Source organism: Zophobas morio, unplaced genomic scaffold (assembly GCF_036711695.1).
Source record: "Zophobas morio isolate AGI-343-1 ecotype UQ-CSIRO unplaced genomic scaffold, CSIRO_AGI_Zmor_V1 ptg000023l, whole genome shotgun sequence".
Taxonomy (NCBI): Eukaryota; Metazoa; Arthropoda; class Insecta; order Coleoptera; family Tenebrionidae; genus Zophobas; species Zophobas morio.
The window spans coordinates 15,543,704-15,556,321 of NW_026972128.1; positions in this window are offsets into that span (position 1 = coordinate 15,543,704).

A 12,618-nucleotide genomic window follows, 5' to 3' on the forward strand; every position below is an offset into this window, starting at 1 on the left:
GAGTGATTTTCACGAATGTTCAACCTAGATTATCATAATACGAATAGGCACATTTCCCGTTTTCGTCTTAGTTTTGTGAAATAAGTCGTCAACGTAACATTTCACAACATTTATGGGGGAATAATTTTATTCTATACTGATTGAACTTGTCCGGGACACCTACAAATCAGTTTTGGTGTAGTGAGGAAACATATTATATAATAAACATATGTCTCAGCACCCCTGTATGTGAGTAGATACTACTGTTATAATTTTTCTTGTGATTACGTTTAGTAGCCCTCTTGTTTTTAAGAAAATGTAAATGTCTGAAATTTTACTATATTGTGTCATAAACAAATAAACGTTAAATGAGTACAAGGATAAAATAAATTAATCAGTGTAAAAAGCCAAACAAAATAAATCTGTAATACTTTTGTTGTGTTTTTTAATTAACTTACAACATTGTCAACAATGAAATTACTAATAGCCACTAGTAAATTTTTCAACAATAATTTACCCACAGTGCATGTTGTTTTACCGAATATTTGGAGCTGATCTTAATCATAGATGCCTAATTGTACGGAAATGTACACAGGGGCGGAGTGACTTAAAGCTCACTTAAATTGGACTAATAATTCCAATTTCAATCATATGACATGGGCATTATAAAAAATTAGACATTCGTCAAGAGCCAAAAACATTATACATATACTGAGAGTTTCATTTCAGTCTGTTATTAAAAATCATTTCAAAAGCCTCGTTTTTAAACTTTTCTAAAAAAACTGCAATAGGGTCACTTGGTTGGGGCAGCAATGTTTTACCCTAATAGTCGTTTGCAGACCACAATATGATTATTTAATATGTCTTACATCAAGTTGGCTTTGAAATTTCGTGAATTTTGCTATGCCGTTGTGATGATCGAGCATAATCAGTTTTTGTCTGTTATAAACCTTTGTCAAAGTTTAATTTTTGTAAACATTTTCGCTATTTACTACCTACTAGATAGGCAACCAATAATTTAGATGGGATGATAGCTTTGTTACCTATCTCAATGAGACTCCAAATTTTCCAAAACCATCTCGATGTACGATCTTTTATAATCACCTTTTATGTATAAAAGAACTTATTTCACAGTCTGAAGTTGGGTATGATACAGTAATTAAAACAGCTCATATATGTTTATTATAATATACTTACTTTTACCGTAAAAGCGGTAAGTAATTTAGAAAAAAATATACTTTTCACGGAGACAATTATTATTGACCTTGTAAAAGAGTTCGAGAAAAACATCGTTAACCTTCCAGGAAAAGTGGGAAAAGAATAATTTAAAAATGTTTGAATTATATATTTTGAATTCATTCATTCAAGTTTTTTAAATATGCCCCTGTTACTTATTTAGTTCTTCCTTTTATTTCTTATATATGTTAGAAGTATCTAGAATCTTTATACGATTTTTTAAATAACTCTACACATTTTATGCAAAATTGTCGTATTCAATATGTTGTATTGTTATAAAACTAATAAAATAAAAAATATTACTTTTTAAATAAAAATTTACAGGGTGTTAACAAATGATTTACATCTAGTGGGCTATGATTGATTTATTTTTTACCAAATTAATTAATCCTGTCAACTTTAAATCAGATTTTAGCGTATATTTCTTTAAATCGCGAAGAGTGCGAAAAAATGGACCCTAGAAGAAGATAACTTTTTTATTGAAGCCTATTTTCTGCCTGACCAAGAGATTGATAAACAATCGAAATATACAACTTCTACCGCTAAAAAAACGGCAGTCGTGTTTGCGGCCCTTTAGATGGTAATACTTTATTAACACCCTATATATATGTACATAAGGTGTGAGGTGTTTCATTCAAGGTACGCATCACGAATTAAAAAAAAATATTATTATTACATACTTATTACTGTAAATTGGCCAACAGATTTTGCGTCCAATTATAGACCAAATACATACCTATTTTAAGACCAAATTATTATTATTAGGAGTATCTACTATAAATTATAATCAATCAACTATACAATTTATTGCTTGTCCGAATTGTCGGAAATAGATTTTCTACTAACACAGTGAGTCCACAAATATTGATCATCTAAAACAGAGGTGACATTTCGAGGATATTAGTTTTTGTCGTATCATGATGCAGTGGATAAAATTTCCTAATTTTGAAATTGGGAATGTTGAAATAGATTCATAATTAAGCAAACGGTGAAAGAATGTTAAATATAAGTATTTGCCTCCACTGACCAAGGTTGGAAGCTGAACATTTTCTAGAGGATACTCTATATATTAAAAAGAAGAGACCTTTGCAAAAGCACCCTTGTACCTTCTCAACTGCAACAACCATGTATATTATAAATGGGAGACCATACAATACATTTTTGTATAGGATTAAGAGTACCTACTTCATAATCATCAAAACATTTGAATTTACGTAACATAAACCCTAAGATTTTATACGCTGCTGAGGTAATATATTCGATATGTTGCCTAAATGATAACTTCCAATCAAATGTCATGCCAAGGTCTTAGTAGACAACCGATTTTTCTATGACTATATTATTAATCGTGTAGTGGTAACTAATTACATTGGTGGCTTTTCTTGTAAAAGATACTACACATGATTTGTCTGGATTAAAAAAGAGTTTGCTTTCAGAACATCTGAATAGTGTCAATATTATTTTGTAGTGTAGTGCAGTCATTTTCATTCTTAATTGGCAGAAATACTTAATTTAAGATCGTCCGCATTCACTAAGTGGTGCGTGCACATTGAGGGAGTCAACGATCTCATTAATGTAGACCAAAAAATAAAAAAAAAATAGAGGCACCTAAACTGAACACTGAGGAACAGCAGTATGCTGTATAAAATGTGCCGACTTAAAAGCTTAATTTCCGTTAGATATTTATTTTACAAGCGATTATATATTGCTGTAATTAAATATATTTAATCATCTTTCACCGGCTCCAGGAATTGCTATTGAATACTAATTACCTACAACGATTAAGGTTATTGACGGATTTTGAATAGGAGTTTATATACAAAGTAAGTTTTGTTGTGTCAAAATACATATAAATGATAAAGATGGACAATGGATATTGGATAACAATATTAGATAAATTTTAATTAAATTTATCTATTAATTTCATGATGATCTGAAGATGTCCTAAGCGTAAAACCCGGTTCATGTTAAGATGAAAGTAACCCGTGCTAAAGCCAATTTTGTATTTGTTGCTCATCTACGATATGTCCTAATAAATATTAAAAAAGGTTTTCCCGAATTTCTGTCAATTAATTCGCGAGATACAATACCCGTGGAGCGTAATGTGGCACACTTGTATACAGTACAATAAAAAGGAATTGAAACATATTAAAAATCTTATTAGATATATCGTAAAACAAAAGCACAAAATACAAAATCTTATTCGAAGTGTACAATGAGTATGTACGTTTTCCAGGAACAATGTTTATTTTTTAGGGTGCACAATTTTTTTCGAATTTGGAAGTAGTGTACATTACAAGAGCGGCATATAAACGCACACGTCCAGATCGTGTTTCACTGTGAAGGCTTAGCAACGGTCGGCTTTCCTGGTATTACACTTTATACATAAATCTACAAGATACATAACTCTCCGGCGGGATCAGAGAGTAGCATCCAGTTGGCCAAACTCCGAACCCAGCTTCGGGTCGCGTTTGCTCCGGATAAATATGATAGCTCCTATTGCGAAAATACCTCGATATAATACTCTAACGGAATTTTAACTGTTATTTTTAAAAGTTGTCAGAGTTGACTCCTACAAATGCAATTAATATTTAATGAAAATTATTTTCAGGTAAAATTCATGAAGAGCTGACAGTTGTAACAAAATTTAATAACTTTGTAAGCACGCTTTCCTAAAAATTGTTCTAAATGGGAAGTTAAAAATTAAAAATGTAATGTTGTAAAAGAGGTAATATTTCACTCATCATTATGATTATTTTGTTGAAAGTAGTACAAATAACATGTATAATTCGGGTGAGTAACATAGCGACTCATAACGAAATTTTGTTTCCCAAGTGTAAGCTAGTAACTATTGAAATACGATAGTTTTCATGTATTTATATGACAATTCCTTTTTAAACATCTTGTAAATACGAAAATGTCGGTTTTTCGTTTCCATTTCCGTTTGCCTGTCGTCCGTCAAAATACACATACATCATTATTGTTGTTATTGCTTATATGTACTTAGTATATTGTCAGGTGGAACTCCAAGGTGTAAATTTTTATACTAGAATTGCCAAATAAAAAATAGGATATTAAAATTAAAAAAAAGTCAGTATGTATATCTTGCTGTTTAATTTCGGGTAAAAGAACTTTTTAGTTTTCCTTTAAATGAGCGAAGAAGTTCAGAATCATTGAAGATACAACAACATAAAAAGTTGATCTTTTAAATCTTTTATTTAAAAAAAAAAATTCTAAACTTTTTCATTTTGGTTCTTAGGCACTAAAGAGTTAGGAACAGTTTTCAGAAGAATTGGCATGAATAATATTTATTTTTGGTCACCTGAAAGATAAAGTAGGCACGACTGAAAAATCTGGGATTTACAAAATTTTACAAAGAGTAATCAAAGGTGAACTATGCAAACTAAATAAAAGATCATTTAAAGTTGAAAAATCAAGTAGGTATATAGTAGACAACATATTTTTTAAAATGACAACGGTTGAGAGTCAAGAAATATTTATGAACAAGAATAGAGTATTCAGGGCCAGTGTGAGTTCTATTACCAACTTTTTCCTCTTCGCGTTCCATAAAGCTTTTAGCGCAGATATTGTCTAACGTAAGTGTTCTGCATTGATGAATTCGTAATAGACTCAAAATTACAGTGAAAGAAGAGAATTTAAAATGAAATCCTAGTAAATAACCGAAGTTTGTTATTAATGTGTAAAATTAAGACATGATTTAGTTTTTATATGCATTTGTCTGTTCATAGGGATAATTGTTTTAACAAAATTCTTCATCTAAATTATAAACATATGTCGACTGGAGTTTTTTTGTCTCTATTTATAAGTACATATTAAATTTTCCTCGTTATGTTAATTTCATATTTTTTAACGAGCAGTAAAAATTACTCAATTATCGTGGTTGTACCAAATTAATGAAAGGTATTTAATTAAAAAAAAAGCGATGCTGGTCTAGATGCGTAAATATTAACGAAAGTAAATGTGAAAGTAGGGAAAGGTCCATAACTCATTCTTGAAACACCAGTAGGCAATATGGGCACCCCATTATAGGGCTTCTATATGGGGAAGGTTTTACGCTTTATATCTCTTTTATTTCCTCTTTTATTTTATGTTTATGCCGTGATTTCGTAAAGTAATAATAATAAAAAATATTATATCGCCCATAAAATTTAATTTTTATCATCAAACTTAACATATTATTGCATCACGGAAACCAGAATTAATTCAGTTTTGTTTCCTTCCAGCAGCATGTATGAAAAGCTCGCATGCCATGGAAGCTTTTTAAAAGTTTAAATATTTACAGAGTCGCGCCGGGTTTTTAGTCTGAGATTTAAGAAGAGCAAAATTTAATATGAAAACATATATTGTAAGATTTATGCAGCGAGTAATTTAAAAGTTTATTCGGGGGTGGAAATCCATTAGAGAGGTGACGTGAAAAGCAGGGCGGAGCGCTTCTATATTAATTAAGGGCTACCTGTCACTAACCGGCCCGTCTCGTGATGGATGGCCCCATAGGCGGCACATAACCTCACCATCTTCCCGAATAATGCCGTAAATTCCCGCCACAAAGCGTTCGATATCGATCCTCTTACACAAAAATGCAACGAACCAGAGGCGGCGAACTTTTTTATTTGAGTAGGTATCGACGAACAATAATAACAATAATATATCTATCAAAACAGGTCATAAATGTCGCGGGATAAACATGTCACTCAATAAACGTTAAAGATTTCTTATAGCATTTAAAATGATGCTTTAAATATGGCACATAAAAGTTTAGAACGCTAAAGTTAATAAATCCACTTTTTGCAAGCTTTCGTAAGTTCTGGCTTCGCCCAACAGAGACCACTTGTTTTTTTTCGGAAAAATTCCATTTTTGGGCGAATATCCGTGGAGTTTCCTATTTTCAGATATATAATGTTTTGTTTTTCTAGGCTATGCTACAACATAAATTATGGAGTACCCATAATGGGGGCAATGTTATTTGTCATGTGTCTGATTGATTGAATTGTTTCACAGAATGGTGAGTCAAAAGCTACGAGTATATTGAAACAACGCGAAACAAATTTTCGCGTTTTTTTTGTTTGAAAGTTTGTAGACCATAAACACTTCCATTTTTGGTTTTATTTTCCAAAACTACCAAACTGAGTGCTAACCAAAATTTAGTTATTTGTTCTTTTGAAAAAAATATTCGCCTTTTTTCTTATTATTATGATTTTTCAAAATATTATAAAAAGCCGTATTTTTTATTTCTTTTATACTTTCCTACTAGGGGTAAGTTAGTTAGGAATCTAAAATATCTAGAAGTAGATATACCTTTCTAAAACTAAATAATTAATTTTGTATCCTTCATATCTTTGCTTAACTCTAGAAATAATTTTGATAATAAACTTCAAATTTATTTAAAAATAACATTATTTTAAAGTAAATATTGAATTATATTTCAAGCTTTTTGAAGCTTTATTCAGAATAAAGCAAAGAATCTTCAGAAATCTTAATGGACAAATTTTTATTCCTTGAGTGCGGTTTTTATTAATATAAAAGTTTGACAGTTTTGATCATCTCAGCATCGAAATTTTACATTGTGTTAAAAATATTAAAGCTTTAAAAAAATAAGAAACTTAAAAAAGATCTTTTAAATTTTAGGATGACTCAGTCTAGTTTTTTGATGTGTATTTAAACACAGAAAAATAGAAAAACGTGCTTCTGTACATGAAATTTCTTCATACACTCCCATTTTTTCTGGATTGTTTACGGAGGGTGTTTCAAAAAAATTAATAAATTAAATATTTTTTTATTGATTGAATAAAAAGTATCTTATTTTCCTAAAATTTTAATTACAATTTTAATGAGAAAATTTTTATTAAGAAAGTTGCACTCGTTCGTAATTTGTATTTAAACTAGGGGAGTTATCACTATTAAAAAAATTGTGGAAGGTTATTTAGGCAGAAGTTTCCTCGCCTCTGTAAGTTAAAATAAAATTGTGTGAACTGTTGACATTCAGGTAAAGAAGCATGCTTTGCATATATTTCAAGTGAGTTTTTCCACATTAAAATTGACGTCATCAATTTTTGCAGATGGTAACAGATAACTCTTGATTAACGATTTACCATTGCAAATTGTTGTTAAATAATTGTGGTTTGTTCTCCAACATTTGGAGAAATTTTTACAGGAGTACGTTATTTAATCAAATTTAAATAAGATCTACTAAGAAACATTTGGAGGTGACATTATCACATTTTTGGTGGGCATGATTAAACAAAGTTGGTTAATGTTTTACCATTTTCATGATGTTTCTAACACATGTTTAAAGTTTAGAGATTATCAGTGGAAGAAAACTCAATACAGACAGCAGACGACAGACGACAGAAAGACAGACGGAAACGAGAGATCTATTTTTGCGTGTTCTAGGGATCATGAGACGTCGAGAAAACGTGAAAGTATACATGTGCCGGATGCACTCCATTACGATATTTCGTTAGCTTACGCTCGAGAAGTAAAATATAATATTCCCAGATATCTAATCTCATTTGTTTAATTACGACAAGGTAAATTAAGTCTAAACAATTTTACATGCTTTGTCTTGAATTAATACATTATTTATTAACATTTCAAAAATATTTAAAAATTGCAGAACGATAACTTCAGACAAATATTTTGGATAACATTAAACTTGTAACAGTTTTTTCACAGTTTCAAGATTTTTCTTTATATTTATTACATAGGTACTAGGAGTTCTCATAAAAAATTAAATTCACAAAATCAAACTTTACTTGATTTTACTATTTTTGACACTATTTTCCATGTGTTACGTACTTTGGAAATGTCAATTGTGAGTGCTTTGGGCCCGACGCGCCCACGCCATCGCCGCCTCTGGATGAGTTATCATTTGCGCCCATTCCAGTTCAGCTCAGCTAAAATAAAACACAAACGTGTTTAAATGGAAGTTCTCCTCCACTGTTTTAGACGCTCTCTTTCATTATTTTCTTCTTTTGGCCTTCGACGCGACGGCGACGCGTGGCAGACCATTTACCAACTAATGCATCCTGACATTTGCCAATCATTTCCTTCCTGCTTCCACATCGGAAACTCGAATAACGCCACAAAGTGGAGAGGTAATGGAAATAAATTTACCACCAATAGTGCAATGAAATAAATACCGTTTTGATGGGTGTGTTGTGGACACGCAATTAATGGACGCGTTTCACGTTGCTGGGATAAAACGCATTTGTTAACACCAAGTAAGTTTCGTTAAAAATTAAAATTGCAATTTCGGTTTTGGGTATGTGGGGCAGCTCGACAAAGCAACGTCGCGTCGTCAGACATCCCTGCGGGGGTTCCTCTGTATTATTCATGGTGTTATTATACATATTTCACCGGTACGACGCTTAATGTGTTGGAGGATAATGGACCGACAAAAAGGCATCGAAAAAACAGAACTTCCCTTTTACGTCATGTCATGCTTTCATCCATCTTTTTCTTACTATTCATGCTAGTGGTATTATCAGTAGTAATTTCTCAAGGGCGTCAGTAATTACCACATTATATTATTGCAATTGTTGATACAAGTACATTTGTTGTATATTACGAGGAAATAAACAAGTTTATGCTCTGCCTCTTTTGAAATATAACTGGAACAAACCGCAATGGAAATATACTTATTTAAAAAATCTATTATTTTGCTTTACAAGTTTTTATGTTAACATGTTAAAAAGGTGAATATTGTGTTTAGGTTTGGTGTAGAACGTCTTTTATTTTTATTTATGTTTTTTTATTAAAATTTTGCCCAAAAATTTTAAAGCGATATTAAAATTCCATAAATACTAGGCTTCATACAAAATAAAAGTTGTCATCTAGTTCTGGGTTAATAAGGTTAACACTATACTAAAACAGTTGAAGTGCCGAGGTTTCATGACCCCTAGAACATGACAAAATAGGTCTCTCGTTTCCGTCTGTCCGTCCGCTGTCTATCGTCTGTGTCGACTTTTTTTAGACAGAGAATTTCCGAAACTACCGATTGTTGTCAAATTTTATTTGTATTTGAGAAATGTCGTGTAGATAGTGAAACGTTAACCAAAATTTGTCTAATCATCCCTAGCAATAACTTGAGGATGTCATTTTAAAAATTTGTGCGGTAAATCCTTTTTAAATTTTATAAAAAAAGTTCTGGTTTTTTAGTACTTATAATAACATTTTATAGTAATAATGTAAGAAGAACATTCAGCAGCTCAGATCGTACTGGTGTTACCGATTTTTTTTTTTTCAAAAAACGGTTCTGTTTAATAACATGAGACCAATTATTTTGATTTGTGAAAGATCACTGTTACAAACAAAATTAACAAACATTTCTTCAGAATTATTTACAGTTTTTAATTCTTTATATCAATTTACTCTGCAAATGTTACGCTAGATTTACCTACATATTTATACGGTACATACATCTCGTGGATATGTAAAATCGTAATATTTATAATGTATAATATGTAGTTATTCGAAAATTTATAACACTACTATGATCTACAAAATTTATACCTTTCAATACATCATTCATTGCACAAATGCACAAGTAAATACGGGTGAAAGAAGTGATTCACTGATTACTAACAAGTTTACTTTGGCTCAGTTGACATAAAACCTGTTGTGGGCGACACGAGTCTTGCAACTTCTTGGCGCTTTTATTTACTTAAAAAAAAAAAAACAAAAAAGTGCCTTACTCTTCCCACATAATGGTGACAAATTCAGTTTTTTAATACACAATATTGGCTGGTATCCGTAACATATAAAGGTGATTGATTTTGATTAAAATTACAGTATTACAAATGCAATTTTGTCATAATTTTGTATCCACCAATTTTAATTTTCATTGTGAATGCATCATGAATTACCACTTAGATAACGTTGTCCAACTGAGTAATAATTTTATTAGAAAACAGCAATAGTACCGTCAACGTAAACAAGATGGAAAACTTAGGCACTGAAAAGTCTTTGCAAAATTCTTGTGTGTAAGTGATTAACTGATTACATATTGCCCTACACCTTGGCATTTAGGAATCTTGGACTAATGCAATATTTCTTTGCGGTTTGTGGAAAATGATTCAATTTTTGAATTCTAAAATTGAACTGGTAATAGGGTCCTACTCGTCGACCAGCTCGCAGCCCAGATTTAATGCCTTAGAGTTATTGTTGTGGCAGCACAAAAAACATTTACGTATTTGCGATTTAGCAGATTAAAAAAATAAATTGGGGATATTTAAGCATTCTTAAGGCGTGAACTAACAAGTTTTGTGTTCACTGTGAACGACGACAACATTGCTTAAACGAATTTTGTAAAGTAAAGTAAACACCAAAGTAGTTTATATCATTGTAATCGTAATTTAAAGATCTACCAATAACAATGGTTTTGCACGACGTCCACGTCATATTTATAATGTACTAAGCTAATCTTCCCCTACAAACAATGGCGTTTACAGAATTCCAATGTTTCTATTTGTTCTCAAGATATCGCGAAGTTTTATCTGGGATACACTGTAAATGCGTTTGTCGGTAATGATAAATTTACTCTATTGTTTTACTATCAGAGATATTGCATAACATATAGTAAAACCTGAAACAATTTTAAAGTGTAAAATGTACCTTTTAAATAAATATATCTTTCTCGTATTTATGATATTACTACGTGTTGAAGGACTACACACTATTATTATTGGCTGCTTCATATATCAGTTTATATTTTAACGTTTTGTAATAAATAATGTTTAAAATGGTTGTATAATATCAATCAATTTTCAAGCATTTGCAAACACACATACTGAAAATGGGAAACAAGTTTACGTTAAATATGAGCACCGATATTGCGCGGTAAATCGGCTGGATTTTCAATATGGTTTATTGCAAATGTCGGTTACAGTTTTAAAAGTTTTCTACAAGTTTCTATAAATTTCAGAGCTATATAATCGAAAGATATTATAAGTGTTATATTACACCTACAATGTGTGTATACCTAATGTGTCATGTAATTTGGTATAATGTGCAATTTTAGATGTGCCATTTACAATCACAGCTCTCTGATTTTTACTTCTATGTAACTCAGAGAATTCGTTCCATACACATGATAAAGTAATCCATCAAAGTAAAAACATATTACATAGCAACCTAAAAGTTTAGTTTTCCGACGACACAATCTCATCGATTTTTTTTATAAACTGACCTTATATTCTTCTCTTAGTTGTGACACCTGCAGTTAATATTTGCATCAAAGCAAAGTTGTAATTAGTAAAGTAAAAAAAGAGAAAAAAAATAACAACATGATTTATTTTAGTTTATCATAACGAAAAATATTATACCTAAAAATTGACACGATTAGTGACTAATCTAATATGTAGATGGAGGTGAAGATCAACCCGTTTATAAGATTAATCACTAAGCTGTGTCATTTTTAAAAAAATTTTGAAAGATTGTTGTTTGTTTATCCCATAATGCGAAATATCATATCAGTAACATTATTAAATAATTCTACCCAAGTAGTAAATTCAGTTTTTAATAAATATAGAAAAATTAAAAAAGCAGAATTTAAAGAAACAGTAAAAATGCGTTTATTAAAATTTAATATTCATAACAGGCCAATTGGAGTTCTTATTTGACTTTATCTTGTGAACATGAACATTCTGAGCGCTGTTTAGTTTCAACTTGGAAGTGACTCGACAATGAAATACATTACAAATGTGACATTTTATGAGTACAATAAGTAGTTTTTATTTAATTTTTTAGAAAAGTTGTGTCACATTTATTTTCATCCTGATTGTTTTGCATTTTTGCCCAATTCCACAGAAGTGTGCGCCCGGGCTTAAGATACGGCTGTTATAAATTCCAATTAATTTAAAATCTTGTAAATGGCTTGTTCTAATCTTACTTTTGAATTTAAAATAACCTCCATAAAGTTATACACTTTCATATTATAATAAACATACTTTTAATGATCAAAATATAAAATGTCAAACCCCCAAAAGGAGATATTTAATTTAGTATTTTATTAATTTTCTGCTTTTAACTTTTATCATATTTCCAGATGGAAGTAGTAAGTTAGAGTTATCTTCTGCAATGACCTGGACGATCCTTTGATCCTGCTCCCCCAACCAGGAATAAAATAAAGCATCCAAGGATCACGAAGGCACAACGAGAATAAAAATTGCCTTTTTTTCTCTGCACAATCAAAGTTGAGCTCAAATGTGACCCCTTGTAATCTTAATATTTCATATTTTTTATCTCAGTCTTTAGACTTGCCAGGTCGTAATATTATGCCATTATGTGAACCACCTTTAATAAACTTTTTGCTTACCTCGCCAAATCCAACGAATTATCGAATATTAATCCTGATGGTAACATGAATATTCACACTTAATCTTC